At 43.2% G+C, this 15,756-nt stretch overlaps 1 pseudogene; it reads left to right on the forward strand.

Annotated features, from left to right (window-relative positions):
• The first annotated feature begins 14,260 nt into the window (after positions 1-14,260).
• LOC107180911 lies at positions 14,261-14,527 on the forward strand (annotated as a pseudogene).
• Positions 14,528-15,756: the final 1,229 nt, after the last annotated feature.

Here is a 15,756-nt window from a genome sequence, read left to right on the forward strand (position 1 = left end):
ACGCACCGAGTGTGGAGGCTTTCATCCGTCCACCTACGCATTTTAATTCGTAATTAACTGCAAGGGGACAGGGACCCTGAGAGTCTCAGTGGTGGGGTCTGCCTTTCATAGAAACTTCCTGTTCTGCTAACAGGTAATAGCAAGTGTTAAAAGATACTTTTCAGAAAAAGGTAAAATCGTGACTTTCATACAGATGTAAAGTGAGCATGTGCTGAAGATTTTATTTCACTCACTATTGAGGGAACCAGCAAGAGGTGACACCCAGTCCAAAGAACAGACATGGGTCTGGAATATCGGCAAGAAGGCACAGGTGGAGGTGAGACCGGCTTCTTCCACACGGAGATGGAGAATTGAACTATAACAGGAATAGTTTGCCCGTCTGTAGACAACAATTATTTTGCACTGCTCTCTGTAACACACAGACTAGTGAAATGGCTTCAACGCAAGGAGAGACCCAGAGCCCTAATAGGATCAAAATCAGAATCAGTGTTCAGCAAACACTTAAGGTCTGTACTAGATTAGTGTTAGGTAAACTCTGGAGAAGGGAAGAGAGAAAAAATTCTCGGCATCACGTATGTCTGCCTCCAGGAGTTCATGGTCTAGGAACTGCCGTAATATTAATAAGCTGCAGCTCAGCTTTGATTGATTCGCTTCTACACACACAACCTCTCCAATCTTCACTGCAACTCCAGGAGGAGCACATCGTTACGTCCATTCTGCAGATCAAGATATTGAGGCTCAGAGAGGTGAAGAACCTTGCGACAGTCACGTGGCTGATAAATGCGGAGTCAGGATTTGAATCCACTTCTACCGCCTCTGCAGGCCGGAGTTTATTTATTTATCCTTAAATAAGGATATGCTTACACATTGTCCCCGAGAGCCGGGTTTTCTTTCTCCATCTAAGCAAACCCAGGTGAGTTTTTGGGTGAACTTCAACTCTCCACCTTCCCTCCAGTTTAGAACACAATAGCACCCACCCAAAAAGTGCAAGAAAAGCTAACTTTTAGCGAAAACAAGAAATGAAGGCTGCAGTCCTACCGTCAGTTCTGCACAGCTTTGAGGGCCTGGCCTGGCTACGCTGGCCCGAGAGCACACCTTTATCCATCAGGTGTCTCCACTGGGGGTCACTGGAGCCCTCGCAGATCCAGGCTGCGTCTCTGCCTTCTCCTTCCCACCTGTGGCTGTCCCACACAGCCACCACACTACCCAGGGACCCTCACCCGTCACTTCCTCCTCCAGATAATAGCCACAGCACAGAAATTCCTGTTCTGAATCAGCAGATCTTGCACAGAGACTTGGATCTAAATTTTTAGAAAGCTCTCGTGGGGATTAGGATGCCCAGATGAGCCGGCTTAGAAAAATCTATTTCAGAATGCCAACAACGTCTCCTGCTTCCGTAGGACATTCCTCAGTAGTTTAGCCAGGTGGGAAGGTGTCAAAGAACAGCCGAACCCACAGGGATTCTCGAAGCTTGGGCCAAGTGGGGGGACTTAAGGTGTTGAAGTCGCAGAGAAAAACAGCACATGTACTATACTTTCTGGTTGTGGTAGAGTCACACATAGAACAGGTAGAGTGAAAGCTGATAGTCCTCCCTGTCACCACCCTCCCTGGCGCAGCCATTCCAGTCCACTTCTGTCAGCCTGGTGGACTCTTCCAGCTCCTTGCCTATGCATTTTCAGATGCAAACGTACGTACATGGGAATGAATAATAGATATCTGGGGGATTTGCTTTCACATTCATGTTCACCTCAGTCAGAACATTAAACCTTGAAGATCATTCTGTTAGTACACAGAAATCCACTTCATCCCTTTGAAGAGTTGCAAAATATGTCACGAACGGATGCCCCCTTATTTGTGCAGACAGCCCTCTGTCGAAGGACATGTACTTTCTTTCCTGTTTTTCCCCAATATAAAGCAAGCTTCAATGAGCATCCTTTTGCGTGTATCTTTACGCCCACGTTACATACTCATATATTTCTGAAAGGCTAGATTCCTGGAAAAGGAATCATTGAGTTAGAGGGCCTGTCACATTTTACTGGTTATGCAAAAACTGACACTCAGCCGGAGGGAGGAGGCAGGCACTCAGAGCCTGACTCCAAGGGGCACCCAATTCCATTGTAGTTAATGGAACTAACGTTCCATGTAGTTAAGGCAGTTGGGCTGCAGGGGGCGCCATTTACATAAAATACTTGACCTAAAATACCTAGATCTAGCTAGCCATGCACATTTCGCAACGCTGGAAACAACTTTTAAAACGTGGACAGTTTGACGATGAAAAATATTACCTTACTATTTTCGTTTACATGCTATTTAGTATTTGTTTGCCTAGTCAAATACTTTTTTCTATTTTCCTCTTTTGACATATTCTGATTATTAATCCAATGCCTGTTATGTATGTTGGCAATGTTTCTTTCCATTCTTCCCAAGTCTTTAACTTTCTCTGTGGTGTCTTTCATCATACAGAAGTTTTAGATAGTTAGGTGACCAAATCTCTCAGGATTTTCTTTTATGGCTTCTAGATTTTACAACTTGCTTGTGATTCCTCATATCAAGACTATAAAAAATATTCTCCAATACTTTTTTTGCCAACTAGTCTAAAACTTTTTTAAAGGTATAATCTCTGATCCATCTAGAATTTTAATGTGGTTGCAAAGAAAGATTCAAACTTAAATATTTTCCTGAATGGGCATCTAAGCAGCCTAATGCTCCTTCTTGTGTCCCCCATCCTTTAGCCACTAATTGGAACACAAAATTAAATAGCTATTCATTCCCAAGTGGAGTTCCAGAAAAATCTCTAGCCATCGTGTCTGTCATAAGGTCAAAGAAACAAAAATCAAATAACCGTATCATTTCAACGAACACTGAAACTATTATTTGGTGAAATTAAACAGCCTTCCCAGACTAAACAACAACAACAAACTCTAAGAGGTAGAAATAAAGAAAATAAAGGGATATTGCCTTAACAAGATAGCTACTTTTACCTCACACAAATAGTTGACGCGTACGTACAGGAGAGAGGAGAGAGGCATTCCTTGTTAAGCCAGGAATGAGGTAAAGAGGCAACGTGAGTCACTATTAGCTATCCTTAGCGTGATCCATGCAACGAAACACAAACGAAGAGGCATTGTGAAGGGGACAAAATATTGCCAATAGTAGAAGGGTCCATTGCTTTCTTAGAAAATCCTTAGAAGGGCAACTCAAATGATTCCATGAACTGGCTGGATTGACTTAAGTGTCTGGAAATCAATTTATTTCCGCATACCGACGGAAATCAGCCTACAACACGCAAAGGAAAACTTCTGGGCCAGATGATATTAAGGTCATCGTTTGTTAATATCCTCCTTCTGACCTTCTCCAGAAATGGGCAATAAAACAAAAAATAGAAGAAACTGGCAGGAACTAGGGAAAGTGCCAGAAACTAGGGAAATATGTCAACCATATGCCAGGTCTCAAAGCAAGTTGGTGGCCAGCTGGACTAATGACAGTAAGTATCATTATGTGTTATTACTCTGTTATCTGCTAAGCTTCTCGGAACCTGGTATTGGGGAAAGGCCGTCCGTGGGTTATCTCATTTAATCCTAGTACCAATAAACCTATAAGGTGAGTATCCTTATCCCCATTTTTCAAATAAGATGTATTTGGTTAAAGTCAGAGAGGGGCAGATCTCAGCTCGAAAGCCAGGTAGATCTGATGTTACAATCCATGCTCTTGTGTGATATTAGGCCTCTTGACTCTCAGGCCCCAGGTGAGCAGGGAGTTAGGAAGTCTGGAGGGAGGTGGGCGAGTAGAGGGCAAACAGGGTATTTGAAGGCTCCGAGCGGCAAGTTCTTGGCCATTAGGGGGACACGCATAGCATCCTGTGTCAATGGAATGCTGTAACTTGCAGAGTTTTTCATTGAATGCTACCGTCACTCTGGCAGATAGCGTCAAGATTCGCAATATGAGGCTTAGGGAGGTTAAGAAGTGGCCCAAGGTTAGACACATACCATGTAGAAATGTGGGGATTTGCTCCCAGGGAGCCCACGCCTCCACAGGCAACCGGGCACGGGCCCCCCACCCGGCTGCGCTCCGGGACGATGGGAGGGGAGTCAGGCAGAGGCTTGCTCTCCCAGCCCACAACCAAAGCAAGGGGCCATCTCTGGGGGGCTGGGGGGAGGGGGGGAGGGGGAGGGACAGCCCAACGGAAAGGGTCTCAGGAGCTAGAAGTGTCAGAGCTGGGCCTCACAAAGGCTCCTCGTCTTCTTGTCTGGGCACAAGCAAGACCCATTCCAGGAGAGCCCTCAATGCTGGTGGGCCAGGCCGCCTCCTCTCAGCATAGATGGAGCAGGCTACTAGCCCAGGGCCATGCAAGACGAGGTCAGAGGAAGCAACCCAGTGGGGTGGTGGGGCGTGGCCATGGATGTCTGCGGAGGTTGGGGGTTAGATAGCAGTGGGGGGGTGGGGGGCGGGTAGGATCGACAAGCTGAAATTTCAGAACTTTTTTTGACTGTCACGTTGGCTAACATACAGTGTAGTCTTGGCTTCAGGAGTAGAATCCCGTGACTCCTCGCTCACGTACAACCCCCGTTGCTCATCGCAACAAGCGTCCTCCTCAATGTCCGTCACCCATTTCCCCCACCCTAGATCTTTTTGGTTTTGACTCTGCTCCCTTTCTGGTATGCGGTCCTGAATCTCCCCAGATAGGAAAAGATGTAAGAAGATCTTTCTGTAAGAAGGGAAGATCTGCTGAGTCCAAGGGGCCGAGCAGTGGGGGAGGGTAGAGGTTTAACGTTGATAATATCAAGGGGCGCTGGGAGGCTCAGTCAACGGTTAAGCGTCCTACCTCGGCCTAGGTCATGATCTCGTCATTCCGAGTTTGAGCCCCACTGACATCTCAGAGCCTGGAGCCTGTGTCGGATTCTGTGTCTCCCTCTCTCTCTCTTTGCCCCTCCCCCACTCACGCTCTGTCTCTCTCTGTCTCTCTCTCTCTCTCTCTCTCTCAAAAATAAGCATTAGAAAATAAAAATAATGATAATGTCAATAATCACAGCCCTGAGAGCTGACGTTCACGGATCCCGACCACGTTGGAAGCACCGTGTGCTCCGTTTCTCAGTGACTGCGGCTGCCACTCTGGGAGATGGGTTCTGTGGCCATCCCGGAGCTTGGCAAGAACACTTTCCCAGCCGGCATTTTCTGAAGTGATGAATCCACATTTAAAAGTGGAGGAGACCTGCCGAGTGGGGTCTAGCAAGGAATCCCGCCTGCCCAGAGGTATTTTACACAGATTCACATTGCTCAGTGTCCGTTCAGGTCATCGTAAGAGGCAGTGACATTTGCCAAGAATGTGTTGATGCTCGATTCCAGCATCCTCCGCGGCTTGGTGGGTGGGGAGTCGGCTGGCATCACCCTGGCTCTTTAAGAATCTTGTCTGCACTGCTTTCTAGGGAGATCTCATTTTGCTACTCAAGGCTGGAGTTGGGGTAAAATGTAGACTATCTCAGGACCCTGCCTGGCTAACTATTCAAAGCATTTCAGTTCGAATCCGTCAGTAAGCAAGGGAAGGCATCGGGTTTAAGCCCTGACTCTGCCCTCACTGGCTATGTAGCCTTAGGCAGATGCCCTCCTTTCTCTAAGCTTCAATTTGCTCACCAGCAAAGAGGGGATCACAGCAACACCTGCCTCACTGCAGAAAGTGTGAATTCCCCTGCCAGCCTCTGACCTGCTTTCCGAGTGTCCCTGAGCCTGTCACTGTTGTTTCCTGGCCTTATTTGTGTGTCGTGAGTTTCTTGGGGATAGAAAGGGTGTGTGAGCAATGCCTAAAAGGCCTGCGGAGGCCCTCGGAAGGAGTTCAAATTCCCAGCGAGTCAGGAAAGTCAACTGCTGACCAAGTAAGAGCCAACAGCAGATGCTGCTTCCTGAGGTCGGTTCTGAGTCACGGTCCCATGAAGGTGATCTTTAAACATATAAGGCTTCTCCCAAGCACCTCATGCTTTCGAGATTGGTGGGGAATGTTTGGCTTGATTACTGAGGGCCTTGAATGCCACTCTCAGGAGAGTCTGCTTTCGTGCTATGGGCGGAGGTGCTGGAAGGGATTTTGGACAAAGGATGACACAGTCGTGCCCAATCCCTTTCTTCTTCCTTTAAAAATATTTTTCTTTTGAAATTATTTTATTTTATTTTAAGTTTATTTATTTATTTTGAGAGAGAAATTGCAAGCTGGGGCGGGGGGGGGGGGGGTTGGCGGTAAAGAGAGAATCCCAAGCAGGCTCTGTGCTGTCAATGCTGAGCCCGACATGGGGTCTTAGTTCCACGAACCACAAGATCATGACCCGAGCCAAAATCAAGAGTCCGATATTTAACCCACTGAGGCACTCAGGCGCTGCAGAATAATTTTAGACTTAGAAATAATAATACAGTGAGTTCTTGTATAGGCTTTACCAGCTTCCCCAAATACTAACATTTTGTATGACTACAGAAGAATTAGCAAATCCAGGAAATTAGCAGCAATACAATAGGATTAAAGAATCTATAAACTTCACTCAGATGTTGCCAATTGTCCCCCTACTGTTCTCTTTCTGGTCCAGGATGCCGTCCGGGATTCCACAGATCTAAAACAGCTGCTCTTTTTCCCTGTGTCTCAGAACTTTGATGGTTCTTATGAGTCCGGGTCAGTTATGTTTTCTTTCATAACCTTGACATTTTTGAAGAGTATTGGCCAATTGTTTTACAGACTGTCCCTCAACTGGAGTTAGGTCTGATGTTTTCTCATGATGAGGTTGAAGTTATGCATTTAAAAAAAAATTTTTTTAATGTTTATTATTTTTTTGAGGGAGAGAGAGAGACAGAGTGTGAATGGGGGAGAGGCAGAGAGAAAGAGAGACACAGAATCTGAAGCGGGCTCCAGGCTCCGAGCTGTCAGCACAGAGCCCGATGAGGGGCTCGAACTCATGGACGGAGAGATCATGACCTGAGCCGGAGTCGGACGCCCAACAGACGGAGCCACCCAGGCGCCCCTGAAGTTGTGCATTTTTGGTGGGAGCCCCACAGAAGTGCTATTGCATCCTTCCCAGTGCATCAGACCAGAAGGCACATGTGATATTGCTGTCTCATTACTTGTACTGTTAACTTTGAAGGATGCTGTGGTAAAGGTGTTGTGTGCCAGGTTTCTCCACTCTAAAATTACTGCATTTCCTTTTGTAATTAGTAAGTACCTTATGTGGAGATGCTCTGAGACTATATAAATCTATTTCTCATCATACTTTCAAGCCAGTAATTTTAGCGTTCATTGCTGACTCTTATCTGCAATATTTATTACCGTTGGTTTTCCAAAGGTGATTTTCCACCTCCATAATTCCTTCTACATTTATGAGTTGAAATCCAAGTGTATAGAAGGGCTCTCCCTTCTCTCCCATTTAGTGACTTATTCAGTTGTTTATTTAAGTATGGACTCGTGGATATTTCTTTTATTCTGTGGCTTCTAATCCATTACAAACATTATTTGTTTTGTTTCTCACATTGTCCCAGATATGGCGATTAGGAGCATCTTCAGGATGACCCCTGTGTCCTTTTGAAATACTCCTATTCTATTCTGAGCACTTCCATACTTCCTGAGACCACAGGATGTTTCAGGCTCATCTTGTAGTCCCATGGCCCGCCCCCCCGCCCCCAGACTCGGTCATTTCTCCAAGGAACCCTGGTTCCTTTTTTTGGAGAATGGTATTTAGAAACTAACATCTGAGTGCTGGGTGTGCTCATTGCTACTGGGGTGTCACTGCTTCTAGGCCGTCTCAGCAGACAGGACTAAGGACTGTGGGTTAGCAATTCTGAAGCTATGTTATGGGTATCCTAGGATTGAGCAAATAAGTAAATATATTGTATTTAATGGGAGCTAGATTTCTCAAAGAAAAGAATTACAAATAAGGAAAGGGGGAAGGATAACATGGGCCCTGTTCTGTTCGATCAGAATTGGAGAGATCAGCATGAATTCAAGTTTGTTTTTTTTTTTTAAATACATATGCAGATCGAAAGATGCAGAAATAAATGTGATCTAGGACCTCCACTCACAGGTATATACCTAATGGAAATGCGTGGCCACGAAAAGACGTGGACAGCAATACCAAGAGAGCTGCACTATCACAATAGCCCTGGAATGGAAACTACCCAAATTACAATCGACAGCTGACTACATCAGGGACAGATCTACCCCGACATGTAACAACAGGGATGAATCGTTTTTTCTTCCTTTTTAAAAATTTATTTATTTATTTATTTTAACTTACATCCAAGTTAGTTAGCATATAGTGCAACGATGATTTCAGGAGTAGATTCCTTAGTGCCCCTTACCCATTTAGCCCATCCCCCCTCCCACAACCCCCCTGTAACCCTCAGTTTGTTCTCCATATTTATGAGTCTCTTCTGTTTTGGCCCCCTCCCTGTTTTTATATTCTTTTTGCTTCCCTTCCCTTATGTTCATCTGTTTTGTGTCTTTTTTTTTTTTTTAACATTTATTTATTTTTGAGAAACAGGGTGAGACAAAGCGTGAGCGCAGGAGGGGCAGAGAGAGGAGACACAGAATCTGAAGCAGGCTCCAGGCTCTGAACAAGCGGTCAGCACAGAGCCTGATGCAGGGCTCGATCCCACAAACTGTGATATCATGACCTGAGCCGAAGTCGAACGCTCAACCAACTGAGCCACCCAGGCACCCCTCATCTGTTTGTTTTTTTTTAATTTTTTTAAAATGTTTATTTATTTCTGAGACAGAGAGAGAGCATGAGTGGGGGAGGGGCAGAGAGAGAGGGAGACACACAATCCAAAGCAGGCTCCAGGCTCCGAGCTGTCAGCACAGAGCCCGACGCGGGGCTCATACTCACAAACTGTGAGATCATGACCTGAGCCGAAGTCGGTCGCTCAATCGACTGAGCCACCCAGGCACCACCTCCTCCCCATCTGTTTTGATTCTTAAAGTCCTCATATGAGTGAAGTCATATGATATTGGTTTTTCTTGAGCTTCACTTAGCATAATTCCCTCTAGTTCTATCCATGTTGTTGCAAATGGCAAGATTTCATTCTTTTTGATTGCCGAGTAATACTCCATTGTGTGTGTGTGTGTGTGTGTGTGTGTGTGTATATATATATATATATATACATACCACATCTTTTTTATCCATTCATCCATCGATGGACATTTGGGCTCTTTCCATACTTAGCCTCTTGTCAATAGTGCTGCTATAAATATTGGGGTGTAATCGCCCCTTTGAAACAGCACACCTGTATCCAGCAGCAAGGCTGAATCTTACAGAAGTATAATTAATGAAAAGAAATATTCACCAAAAAATCTGTATGATTCACTTTATACGAAGTACAAAAACAGGCAAAATTAACCCATGCTGTGAGAACTGGGTATTGAGTTACTCTCATGTGGGCTGGTGCTGGCCAGTGGCCGTAAAAATGAGGGACGCCTGGGGCACCTGGGTGGCTCAGTCGGTTAAGCGTCCGACTTCGGCTCGGGTCATGATCTCGCGGTCCGTGAGTTCGAGCCCCGCGTCAGGCTCTGTGCTGACAGCTCAGAGCCTGGAGCCTGTTTCAGATTCTGTGTCTCCCTCTCTCTGACCCTCCCCCGTTCATGCTCTGTCTCTCTCTGTCTCAAAAATAAATAAACGTTAAAAAAAATTAAAAAAAAAAAATGAGGGACTCCTCAGGTGCCGGTACTGTTCTGCAGTTCAGTCTGGGTGCTGGTCACATGGGTGTGTTCCAGTCTTAAGATGAACATACTTCAGTAAAACGTTTTTAAAAATCTTCATGTTGCCTTCATTTCAGCTCAGCTGCTGGAGCAACCCCATTAACTGAATAGAATAGGACCAATCTCTAAACTTTAGGCACTTGAGAGTTTAATTCTTTCACTTAATCCCAGCTGAAAAAACCTGAGGGCAATAATTGAAAGCTCATGTAAATTGGTATTAACGTTTATCGCCTCTAATCTGGCCCCCACCTGCATACTGACATCTAAACTACACACGTTCTTTTTTTAATGTTTATTTATTTACTTAGAGAAAGAAAGGGGGAGGGGGAGGGCAAAGAGAGAGGGAGAGAGAGAATCCCAAGTAGGCTCTGTGCTCTCAACACAGAGCCCAACACGGGGCTCGATCCCACGAACCATGAGATCACTACCTGAGCGAAATCAAGTTAGATGCTTAACTGGGCCACCTGGGCACCCCTAAACCGTATGTGTTTGATGCTAGCCTTCCAGGGCGAAGATGCTTGATCCAGTCCTGTCTGGTGCTGTAGGGTGGGAAGGGATTATTTTAGACCCACCCAACTAGAAGGGTGGGGAGGTGTAGGGAAAGGAAGTGACTTGCCCAAGGCAACCCCATGCTGGGGAGGGGCCAGATTACATGGTGAAGGTCAATGTCAGCTACTGATCTTTCAGTTTCCACCATCCAGGTTTTCTCAACTAGCATTAGGGAAAGAATCAAACTCAAATGCCTAAAGCTTTCATTTTTGTAATGAATTGTGATGAGTAGGGCTTCTGTTCAATGCATTATTAAAAGATACATTTTTGGGGCGCCTGGGTGGCTCAGTCGGTTAAGTGTCCGACTTTGGCTCAGGTCATGATCTCATGGTTCGTGACTTTGAGCCCCACACCAGGCTCTGTGCTGACAGCTCAGAGCCTGGAGCCTGCTTCAGATTCTGTGTTTCCCTCTCTCTTTGGCCTTCTCCTACTCGTGCTCTTTCTCTCAAAAATAAATAAACATTTAAAAAAATAATAAAGAGATACATTTAAAAAAAAAAAGGTAAAATAGTGACTCTCAAACAGATATAATGCAAACATGTGTTAAGGATTTTATTTCACTGATTCAATAAGGGAACAAAGCAAATTATAATTGGTCCAAAGGAGAAGTCCAAAAGCACAAAGGTGTAGAAGTAAAGGAATATTACAACAAATGCATGAATGAAGGCCAAACCAGCTTCTTCCAGGGTGGAAACCTGTTTTGGTCATGTGCATGTCTAAAAACAAGAATTATTTTTCTGTTGCTGTCAGTTACCTACATTTTACAGAATTGCAAAACAACCCCCATGAAATCAAAACCAGAATGCAGAAGGGGATACTACAGCCAATGCATAGTTTTCCACGGAAAGAAAATTTCCTATAGTTTCCTCCTCTTTCGATCAAAAATAATTCCATCCCTTCCCATGCAACTTCATCAATAGTAATGTATCAAATAGATCTAATTATTTCTGGCACCTCCCTTTTTATAAGGGGAAATAACAAATCTCTTGTGATTTTCCTTGGGCTGTCTGGGAAATCTCAGATATCATTATAATTTTATTTCGTTTTATGTTTAGGATTGATCTGAGGAAGGCAAAAATCCAAAGTTGTCAGGAGATTTGAACACTTAAGGTAGGATCACGGGTACGTGGGAAATACTCGTGTATCTACTTGAAAGTGACAATAAAACATTTAAGAATAAATGCAGAAAGTGACATGACTGTAAAGCACACTTAGCACCCTCCTAAGTAAGAAACCTTGTTTTCTTAAATAATTAAAGGCGTAATAACATCAACATAAAAATCAGATCATTATTCTGGTAAAACTGAGAGTCTTTACTCTCTAGGCAGATCACATGGGAAAAAGAATAACCCTTCATATAATGGGTAACAATAGACCAGGAAACCAAGGAAACGGGGCCACCAAAATTAAGAAAAATTTTCTAATATCTTTTTTTTAAGTTTATTTTTATTTATTTTGAGAGAAAGCGAAGCCTGAGTCGGGGAGGGGCAGAGAGAGAGGAAGGGAGAAAATCCCAAGCAGGCTCCCTGCTGTCTGTCAGCGCAGAGCCAGATGTGGGGCTTGAAACCACAAACTGTGAGATCTGACCTGAGCCAAGGTCGGCTGCTTAACCGACTGAGCCACCCCAGGTGCCCCTAAAATTTCTAACATTTTAAACACATTTCACAGTGTCTCAGACTCAGGTGTTATAAAGCAAGGCAAATGAATTTCACTGTTAAGTCTTTCATTACGCTCTTTCATATTCTGCAACAAACTGACTCTTTAGGAATGATCTCAGAGGACCCATGAGGTAAGAACCAATCTCCTAACGTTGCTAAGACGCTATTAACTTGCGATGCATTCATTATTGCTTTTTTCAACTGAATTACTAAATAAGCGTTAAAATCTTTTTCAATTTCAATGTCCAAGGCAGTAAATATCACTATTTATAACACAAGAAAAGCTGTTCGGTATCCCCAAAATGCTTGAAGAATGTATAGGGAGTTTCACCAAACAAACAAACAAAAACAAAACCCCAAAAAACCAATGTGAATACTGGTGCCTTAGGGAAACACTACTCTTTTTCTGGGAAAACAGAAGCACACACAGTTGTCTTTCTTTGAAACTATTACTGTTAAGCATAGTGTCAATCATGCTCATCGATGATAACTTTTAAGCAAAGTGACTTCCATTTCACAGAGAGATACTCGTAACTACCCACTGTCACCCATTGGCATTTCAGCAGATGAGCAGAATTCATGAGTACTCAAACACAATTTTCTGTGGTCATGGGTATCCCAATAGTACAGCTTCTCCAAGTGGCGAAAAGGAACAGGTGCATTAAGAGACCCAAAGATAGAGGCTACCTGTAGCATATGAAAGAAGAAGCAAAAGAATATAAACTTAAATTATGCTTAGTTTGCATGCCTCCGTATCCCATTTTGCTTAGAAATAATCTATGTGCCCAGTGAATATCCACTAATCAAATCAATCAGTCCAAGGCTTCAAGTTACCTAAAGATCCCAGAAATTATTTTCAAGCTGGTCAACTAGAAAACATAACTTGAAAAATAAAATTCTTCAGTATAACAATGTAACTTTTGTTAAACACGGATTTGCATTTGCAAATGTAACCATTAGTAAAAGGAGTGCTGGCTTATTTGAGGAGTAAATGCGAAAGTTGAGGAAAAAAAACACAAGCAGAACAAAAATGTATGCTCCGGTACACATTTCGAGAGTTATTTCATTCATATAACAGCCGAGAAACATGCATACATTCTGTTTCGTTACAAATGTTAGCCACAAACTTAACATGAAATGAAATTCATTTGCCTTGCTTTATAACACCTGAGTCTGAGACACTGTGAAATGTGTTTAAAATATTAGAAATTTTAGGGGCACCTGGGGTGGCTCAGTCGGTTAAGCGTCGGACCTTGGCTCAGGTCATGATCTCACGGTTTGTGTTACGCTTTATTTTTCTCCACTCATTTTTTAGAGATCTTTCCATATCAGCACATAAAAGTACTTCCTCATTCTCTTCATTTGACAGCTGCATAATATTTTATGATATGCCGTCACAGATAAAGCTGCAGTGAAAAACCTTGTCTGTATATTACTTGCGTGAATCAGAATATATCTGTATTTCTGGGTCAGAGGCTATACGCATTTGCAATCTTGATTGATAATGCCAAATTGAGTTATAGAGGTGACTCCAATGTTCACTCTCAACAGCGGTATGTAAAAATGCCTTTCCCCTCACACGAGTTCCAGATTGTGTTATAAAACTCTTAGGTGGTTTCCTCAACATGACAGGTGGGAAATTGTTTTCTGAGTAGAACTTTAATTTTAATATATTTTATTATGAGTGAGATTTAGTATCTTTTAAAATATCCGGAACTACTTGTATTTCCTTTTCTGTGACCTAGATATTAATATCATTCACTCCTTTTTCTGTTGTGTTGTAAAGCTTTTCCTTATTGAATTGTGGGAGTTCTTTACATATTAAGGACGTTCCCCTTTGTCTATGTTATGAATTCCATATATTTATCCCAGTTTCATTATTGTCTTTTTAGTCTGCTTATAGTAATTTCAACATTGAATTTAAAATTTTTATATAATACAGGGGCGCCTGGGTGGCTCAGTCGGTTAAGCGGCTGACTTCGGCTCAGGTCATGATCTCGCGGTCCGTGAGTTCGAGCCCCGCGTCCAGCTCTGTGCAGACAGCTCAGAGCCTGGAGCCTGTTTCAGATTCTGTGTCTCCCTCTCTCTGACCCTCCCCCATTCATGCTCTGTCTCTCTCTGTCTCAAAAATAAATGAACGTTAAAAAAAATTAAAAAAAAAATAAAAAATAAAATAAAATTTTTATATAATACAGTTTACCAGTATTTCTTTTTAATGTCCTTTTATGACTTTTGTGTTTTATATCATAGTTAGACAACCCTTTCCCACCATAAGCTTTAAAAAAAACTACACAGTATTGTGTGTGGTCTTTGTCAGCTTTCACCATGGTGCACCATGGCCCGGGGTCACAAAATGTACAAGGTAATCATAGAGCCCATCAACCTCATCTTCAGATACTTGCAAAATGTATCTTGGATTCCGGTGTGGCCTTATGAGCAAGTAAATTCAGAGAGAGGGCTGTATCATTGGTTTTGATGAGTGTGTGAACTTTGTGTTAGATAATGCAGACAGACTCATTCTAAAACAAAGTCGAGAAACCAACTGGGTCGGATCATGCTAAAAAGAGATACTATTACCCTGTTCCAAAGTATCTCCAACTAGAAATGATTGGTGAAGTGAGAAATTCTTGAGAAGGCAAATATACTTTGTTTTTTTTAAAAAAAATTTTTTTAACATTTATTTATTTTTGAGACAGAGAGAGACAGAGCATGAACGGGGGAGGGGCAGAGAGAGAGGGAGACACAGAATCGGAAGCAGGCTCCAGGCTCTGAGCCATCAGCCCAGAGCCTGACGCGGGGCTCGAACTCACAGACCGCGAGATCGTGACCTGAGCTGAAGTCGGATGCTCAACCGACTGAGCCACCCAGGCGCCCCAATATACTTTGTTTTTTCAGGCGTGCTTCAGAACAAGTCGTTCTGAAACACTTGTTCATAATTGTTTTGACTACCTTTACGTTGTTATCAGATGACAGCAAATGTTGTGGGATTGTTTTTATTAAAAAAATAGATTCTTGTTTCTAATATGACTTCTTTTTTTTTTTTTTTACATTTGAATCTCGAAGTAAATGTGCCTACCTAATTTCATATGTTTTCAGATGGCTATCTACTTTCCCCAGCGACATTAGTTGCACAATATTTGTTTGTTTCCTTTACTGATTTAAAAAGTTGCCTTCAGCATATACCAAACTCCTATATACTTAGATCTGTTTCTGGGCTTCCTATTCTGCTTATCTAATATGTTGCTGTATTCATGAGCCCGCTTTTCATTACTGAAGCTTTGTAATGTGTTGTGCTATCTGATAGGAATAGGTCCTCTCTGTCTTCTTTTCCAGATTTTCTCCCCGACTCTTCTTGACCCTTTCTTTTTTTTGTGGGATCTTCAGGATCAGCTCTTCTGATTATAAAAAGATCCCATTTGTGTTTCCTTTGCAGCTTATTTAATTTATAGAATAATTTAGGGCAAATCGACATCTCCATGATCTTGATTCTTCCCGCTCAAGAACATAGAACGTCTTCCCGCTTGTTCTACTCCTCTTTTGAGGCTCCCAATAGCATTCCCAAGTGTTCTTCATGGAGATTGTATCCGTTAGCTTTTGCTGTATAACAACCCATCCCCGAACTTGATGGTTTAAACATCAGTCATTCTTTAGCTCATGATTCTGCAGGTTACCAATTTGGACTGGGCTCTGCTAAGTGGTCCTTCTGCTGGTCGCCACTGATCTCAGGTGGGCTCACTGATGGACCTGTAATCAGCGGCGGGACAGCTGGCACTAGGAGGTTTTGATGGCCTTGTTTGAGAGGATTAGAATAGCTTGGGACTCTGCATCGTA

The sequence above is a fragment of the Panthera tigris genome, chromosome D2 (genome assembly GCF_018350195.1).
Source record: "Panthera tigris isolate Pti1 chromosome D2, P.tigris_Pti1_mat1.1, whole genome shotgun sequence".
NCBI classification, from domain to species: domain Eukaryota; kingdom Metazoa; phylum Chordata; class Mammalia; order Carnivora; family Felidae; genus Panthera; species Panthera tigris.